The following is a 7,319-nucleotide window of genomic DNA, read 5'->3' as shown; positions in this document are numbered from 1 at the left end:
GTGATGAGGCGACACAGCTGCTGCGAGACCGAGTGTGGGCAATGTGGCCTTTCCGGGGCCTGGGACTTGGGTGGAACGGCCCTATCTAGGTCGGAAGCCTGGAGAGTGGCCTCTGGGGGCACAGCAGAGGTGAGGATGGGCTCTGGAGGTGCGGTGGTGGCCTCCCCTAGGCAGGGTTCAGGAGACTGGTGTGGCGCAGAGGTCCCTTCAGGGCAGGTCTCTGGAGGCACAGGATCTGGCGAGACAGCAGTTACTGTACAGGTACAGTCAGCTTCTTCTGCTTTTTCCTCCTATGACCAGAGCTGGGAGCTGCGGGAAGCTGGCAAGAATAGCGGCTTCACGCTGCGAAGAGGCGGCGAGCAGAACAGCTTCCTGTAGCAGCGAAGCAGACACTATATCTCCTGCTTCAGACGCTGAAGATGCGGGTTCCTGCAAGAGAGTTCAGCACGAGCAACCGAACCTCTCTCAGAAGGTGCTGGGCTCTCTCCGCTTCCAATAGATCTGCGTCTGGGGCAAGTCCCACCAGCACCCTGTCAGACTTGCAGAGGAGCCCTCTCACCATGGGATCCTACACATAATGGGGTTGCTCCCCCAGTCTAAATGTGCTTCGGTGTCTGTGATGGTTGTTGGTGAAACGACGGTCATTCACATCCTTGTGACACTAGGGACCTGGGGTATGCAGTCCGCAGGATGCAGAGCCGCTTCATATCTGCGGCAGAGAGGTATTCCGCTGGAGTTCTGGAAGAGTCTGGTCATTCTGTCACGACACGCTAAGAAGGCGGGTGTAATGAGAACTGAGAGGGGCTTATTAAATCACAATCAAACAGGAGCAGGGAAACAAACAAACAGTATTTTTAATAGTTTAGTACTTTTCTTGTAAAACAGGTGCAAGCTAGCTAGTTATCAGTCAGAAATATCCATCGCACCATCACCGTATCCGCTTAATCCCAACCAGGGTCACTGGGGGGACTGGAGCCTATCCTGGGAACAATGGGCACAGGCAGGAACCAACCCTGGGCAGGGCGCACACAGTCACACACACACTCACACAATTACGGGGCCAACTTAGATTCGCCAATCAACCTACCCCCACACTTTTGGACTGTGGGAGGAAATGGGAGCCCCCAGCAGAAACCCACGTGAACATGAGGAGAGCATGCGAACAGTCAGAAATATTTTTAGTATAAACGAATCACTCAAAAGAATTTACATTTACAGCATTTAGCAGACACTCTTTTCCAGAGTGACAGAGGGGCTTTGTAGTCCATGACTGTTCTTCGATCTATAATCTCACCTAGAGCACCAAAACACCCAGGGCCGGACCTGGTGTAAATATTCAGTAAATATTAAGCAATGGCTATGAAAGCTGTGTAATGCCTGAAGACACCTCCACTATTACGGCAATGATTAAGTAGTTTAAAACAACTTCATTTGTAGTGAACCTGAATAGGACGTACACAGAACAGCATGTCTTAACTTCCAACAAACAATGATTTTTCCGTCCCAGATTATCAAAACTATTATGGTGTAGGAATGCCACTATATGAGATATTGACATGGTCTTGTGTCTGAGGGGGTAATGTGCAAGTAGAAATACAATGAATCTACAATAAAAGTAGGTATTGGCAAAATGATTTGTCTTAGAATTGTCTTCTATTTATTATACATAATATTTAATACTCCGATTGTTTCCCAATGTCAGGATTGTGCGCTGTCTTGCTTCGTTTAGTTTGTCATTTTCCCATTTACCCAGCAGGTGTCGCTGGTCATCCTGTTTTACCAATGTCTCCCTAGGTTTGCCACTGTTCTCTTCCTAGTGTGTTTGCCTGCTTCATGGACCCTATGCATGGCTGAATGGGTGAAGCGGGTGGCCTGCAAACTGAGCATCTCCTCAGTCATGGGCTTGAGGTTGGCCAGAGGCCTCAACTCTTCAGGCATCCTGTGGTTTCTGCTCCTAGGTTCTGATTAGTATACTCTTGTTATTATGTTTTCTTGTGTCACTGCATCACTGTATGGATTCTTGTTTTGTATTGTAATTGTGTCATGTTTTACCTTTGTTTTCGGTATTTCCAGTGTAGCCCTAGTCCTTAGTGTTTGATTGTAACTACCTACACCTATGTGTAATCAGCTCACACCTCTCCCTCATCTAGCCTTGTTACTTGTATATATATGTGCCTATTCTTGCCCTGTTCCTTTGTCGGCTATTGTGTGTTTGCTGTGCATTTGTTTCCTCACTATCAGAAAAAAGGGTACAACCCTGGTACAGTCTTGCTCCCCATGGTACAAACAACATGAATGTATCCCCAATGGTACAAAAATTCCTCTGAATCCATTTCTGTACCTTACAATGGACCTCCAGCTAACATAGGCTACAACTGGCAGACCCTTGAGAGTACACCCCCAGTGACAAGTAACTGTACCCCCAAAGGTACTTATTTTTCTGATAGTGATGTATATGCTATGTGTGATCCCTCAGTGTGTTCCTTACCTTAGTTATCGACCTGCCTTTGTGTGACCCCTCATGGTCTCTTTTGGTTTCTGGTTTATTTTTGTGCTCAGTTTACAAATGAATTGCCTTGTTGGATCGAGGCCCCAGTATTTACATGTTTGACAGAGGAGATATAGACCTACTCTTTGTTTTCTTTCCTGATTTCGATCAGAGTAGCTAGTTACAGTGTAGGTGTGGAAGACTTTTATTTGGTTTGGCCATATATATATATTTTTTTTGTTCTGGTTGTGAGGTTCGTAAGTTTTTCTTTTAGGCAGATTCTTTCCTTTGTTGATGCTGAGGTCTACTTTCCTTTCTGTTTTCTCCCAGTAAAATTGCCCCAATTAATTACTACCTGACTTCGTATTGGTGTTTTTCCTGGACAAGATGTTTAGGTTCCACTTTTCTCTTTGTATGTCTGCCCCCCTTTCCCTCTCGATTACTCATTGAGCCTTTGAGGGCACATAACAATTTGTTTCAAAGTAATAATGTATGTCCATTGCACTGGTATGTTTCTGCTCTTTCATGCTTTTGACTCACTGCATTTCATTTTTGTATATTTCATGCTGAATAAAAATCCCAATTTTTTATGAAAAATGTCAGTTGTCTGATTGTTTAGGCCCTTGGCTGGTGGTGTGATTTTCTTGCTTCTTCTCTGGCATTTTTCATATGATGTCAGTATGACTTTCAACAAATGTTTTAGCTACTTTTCACTCCGGGACTGAAAAAACTCTGACTCTCTATTTGAGGTGCCGCTGTCCTGAGGCATGAGGCATTGCCACAGGTGTATAAAATCAAGCAACTAGCCATGCAGTCAGTTGTGAAAGAAAGGGTCGTTCTGAAGAGTGCGGTGAATTTTATCGTAGTTCTGTTATAGGACATTACTTTTGCAATAAGCCACTTTCTGACATTTCTTCCCTGCTAGTTATTCCACAGTGAACTGTAAGTGGTGTTATTGCAACGTAGAAGCATTTAGGAACAACAGAAAGTCAGCCACAAAGTGGCAGACCATGTGAAGTAACAGAACGAGGTTGCCAGGTTCTGAAGTAACAGAACGAGGTTGCCAGGTTCTGAGACGTGTAGTGTGTAAAAGTCACCAAAGCCCTGTTTGACTCACTAACTGCAGAGTTCTATGAGTCCTTCTCTAAACCAGCATGACTGTGCCCCAGTCCACAAACCAAAGTCCATAAAGACATGGTTGGGTGAGTTTGGTGTGGAAGCATTTGACAGGCCCACACACAGCCCTGACTTCAACCCCTTCTAACGCCTGTGGGATGAACTAGAATGTAGATTGTGAGCCAGGCCACACACTTCAAAATCTTATGGAAAGCCGTCCCAGAAGAGTGGCAGCTGTTACAGCTGCAAAGGGGGGATCAGCTCCACATCGATGCCTATGGATTTAGAATGGATTTAAAAGTTCCTGTAGGCGTAATGATCAGGTGTCCCAATACTTCTATCCATATAGTGGCTCCTGAGGTGTGGGAGCACGTGGCATAGCGATGTTGAGGCTCTGAAGTCAGAAATAAAATTGTGGAGCAGGAGACAAGGGAAAAACCAAGATGGAAACTAATCATAATTCCAGTGAAAAAATGGCACTTATCCACCACACGAGTATACCAGTACCGGTATACCAGTACCAAAAGTGCCAGACCAGCTAGGGTACTTGGGTACTTTGAGCTGGGACTTGAAACGCTTTCTTTGTCGACTGGTTATGCAGATAGCCTACCTCTGAAACACAATACAAACACGGCCTTGAAAACAGTTGCAAACTCAGAAAAAAATGATAAACGCAGTAAAAAAAAAGAAATGTGATTCAGTCATAAGAACATATACAACAGAAATATCCGGATAGCATGACAAGAAAAAAAGGATAAGAAAATGTATTTCATTGACTATACTAGTACAGCACCTATCCAGCATACAGTATATAGCATACAGTGTGTTGTTCTGGCGATGTGTTTTGTTGTAATAAATATTGAGGTATTTATAAAGCAAAAAAGAAGTTCATAAATATTCTCTCAAACCAGTCTTCGAGTGATTTAAACGGCAAGGATGAAAATGATTATGATTGTCTCGGAGAACACTTGCAGCGCTCGTGCAAGCAGCGGAGGTAAAACTTTAAACTGATTTTTAAACACATGGGAATCTATAAGAGAAACAATAATTAAAATTGCAAAGCTTGTTAAGTTTTTTTCCTATGATAGAGTAATAGAGTAAAAATATTTTAGCAAAACTTTAACCTCCTGCACTATAATGTCCGCACAGAATTGAAAGTATTAAAATGCCTTACTTTAATATAGCTGGCTAGCGATGTAAGAATTGCATGTGCATACCATGCAATGTTGGTATTAATAACGCATGTCGTCCAGCCCTACAATATACTGCAGCCATTTTTCAAAAGCTTATTTTACTCAGCTATATGTTAGCTTGTATTAAGTTTACATTTGTCCAGGATTTTCTGCATCAAAACCATTTAAATTGCATTGTTTTACATTATAGTATTAGCTTCATTTACATTTTATAATCTGCACAGTACTTCTCAAAGACTAACAAAAAAAGTACTAAAAAAGTAGAATATTAAACAACGTCAGTAGTTTTAAATGTTTTGCCTATCTTAAAGAAAATAATTATAAAGAATTTAACAGTATTTATAAAGTCAATCCATTTATCCATCTTCAAACTATTTATTTTTAACGGGATTACAAGGTTCTTATAAAGTATTTACACATAATAAACACTTACAGTAATTCAGGCCAGAATGCTAATTTTATTGTTCACATTCCATTTAAACTGATCGAGCATAAGAGTTAGTTCCTTTTTGAAACATAAATTAAAAATCCCATGGCAACAATAAAACTTATTTTTACAGATACTTAGCAAATTGAAAGGAAAGGTGCTCTCAACATCCATCAAGTCACCACAAGTTCAGAACTGTAATCATCATGCAATACAACATCACAGAGAAAGCTTCTGTCTTGAATGGGCATCCATTTCCCCACATTGCTGTGTTATCTGCCTCTGAATTGAAAGGGAAATACCTTCATTGAGAATTCATGCAAACCTGTTATTTTGTATTTATCAATGCATGAAGTGTTGACTGTTTTATAATCATAAACACTAACGTGGTCTGATCACTAATTTTCATTGCCTAGATCAGAAAGAATGCATCCAGCGGACAGGATTATTTAGCCGATGGGTCCCTGACTGTGTTTCCCAGAGGGCTACATTTCATCGTCAAGGCCACTGCCCTGAGATAGAATTTACTGTAAAGGTGTGTGTGGGGGGGTTCCCACGATAATATTTGCTGAGGGAGTTGTAGGGGCTGGGGTTGGACCCCGATGACCACAATCAATCACAGGGTCCAGATTAAATTGTACTTTGGTCCCCCAGTTAGGGGACCTGGATCTAGTCTGTTTAAACCTAGTAACACATCTGTAGCCAATTCTAGATCAAAGGTAACAAATTAAAATTTCTATTTTATTCTTCATTGAAATTAACAGAAGAATGATACCAAAATCCATAATATTAGTCATTTAGGTGCATTGGTATCAGCTGGCTGCTATGAACGGAGGTCTTACACTGCTGAGTCTCTTACCTTTAACAAAGAGTGTGATGATATGGCCAGTAGCAGTTTCCCTACGGCAGCTCGCAATACATTGATATGACCCAGTGTCATTCAGCACAAGTGATTCAATCTCCAGTTCAATTTGTCTTTGTGTGAAGTTTGTATCCTGTACGTTATTCTCTGATACCATTGTGATATATCTCTGTTCGTCTTTCAGTTCTTGACAGTTTCCATGATGTTTACACCAAAAGGCTGTAATTTCACCACAATCCCCTGTATTGTATCTCAAATTACAAATGAGATACAGTTTCTCTCCTACAGTCTTGTTTAATGTTGTTCTTTGGTAAAAAATTGACAAAGAGCCTGTGGAAAAATGAAAGGCCACATTATCAGAAACAGTATGCTAAAAAGTATTTTTCTTTTTCAAGATTGTTCTCTAGAAGGACTTATGAGAGGCATTAACAAGTGTAGATTTAGTCCATATTGCATTGCTAGCATTATTTTTTTCTTTACAAAGTTTGTTTTTTATCATGTAGTTTGTATCGCATCAGTGTATAAATTCTCTTCTAAATATGTTTGTAAAACAAAAGAGTGCATTGAGCTTCGTAAGATTTTATGGGTTTATATAAAGGGAGAGATCGCTTACTTGTGACTGTCGGTGGAATAACGATGTAGATGATGGTCACTGCTAAGAGGATCCATGTACTTCTGGATGTGGACATTCTAAATCAGTCAGAACTCAATGCAGAAATGAGACAAGGCAGGTATTTCAAACGAATCTATACACGTAAACCAGAGTAAAAGTCAAAGCATATCTCCTAGTATAAAAAGAGGCTCTTGCGTTTCTTCATTATCCCTGTACATCTGTTTTGTCAGTTACATTGTGGTCGAGTGAACTGCATTTATATTTGGCACACTGGGGGTTGGGGAGGGTCTGTGCGATCACAGTGCTATCTTAGCCGCAAAACAAAGGAAATGACCTTTAGCATTTTCAACGATCACAAGCCTGTGGAGTATTCTTTTTCTTTTTCTCAGACAGCATTGTCTGTGCATTGCAATGTTAATTTTAATTTGTGTATAATACATCTGTGGTAGAAAAATTATAAATCCCGTCTAAGAAATAAAGGCCCGGACCTCTCAGTTGCTGGGCAAAGTTATCTCCTTTATTCAAGCATTCCAGCAAACGCTCCAGTCACACTCTGGCAGCAGGTACAGTACCCCGAGCACCCGGAGCACCCAGGTGATAAACCGTAATTCTTAGTTACA

The 7,319-nt window shown here is 41.3% G+C and overlaps 1 long non-coding RNA gene across 1 annotated transcript; it reads right to left on the bottom strand.

Annotated features, from left to right (window-relative positions):
• Positions 1-5,235: 5,235 nt before the first annotated feature.
• On the bottom strand, positions 5,236-6,921 carry LOC140578614 (uncharacterized). Its single transcript, XR_011982872.1, has 3 exons — positions 6,700-6,921; positions 6,084-6,416; positions 5,236-5,506 (listed from the first exon to the last, which is right to left on the bottom strand). It is a non-coding gene; the product is annotated as an uncharacterized lncRNA (long non-coding RNA).
• Positions 6,922-7,319: the final 398 nt, after the last annotated feature.

The sequence above is a fragment of the Paramormyrops kingsleyae genome, chromosome 16 (assembly GCF_048594095.1).
Source record: "Paramormyrops kingsleyae isolate MSU_618 chromosome 16, PKINGS_0.4, whole genome shotgun sequence".
In the NCBI taxonomy this organism is placed as follows: domain Eukaryota; kingdom Metazoa; phylum Chordata; class Actinopteri; order Osteoglossiformes; family Mormyridae; genus Paramormyrops; species Paramormyrops kingsleyae.
The sequence above is the reverse complement of the archived record's forward strand: the minus strand, read 5'-3'. Positions and strand labels throughout refer to the sequence as shown.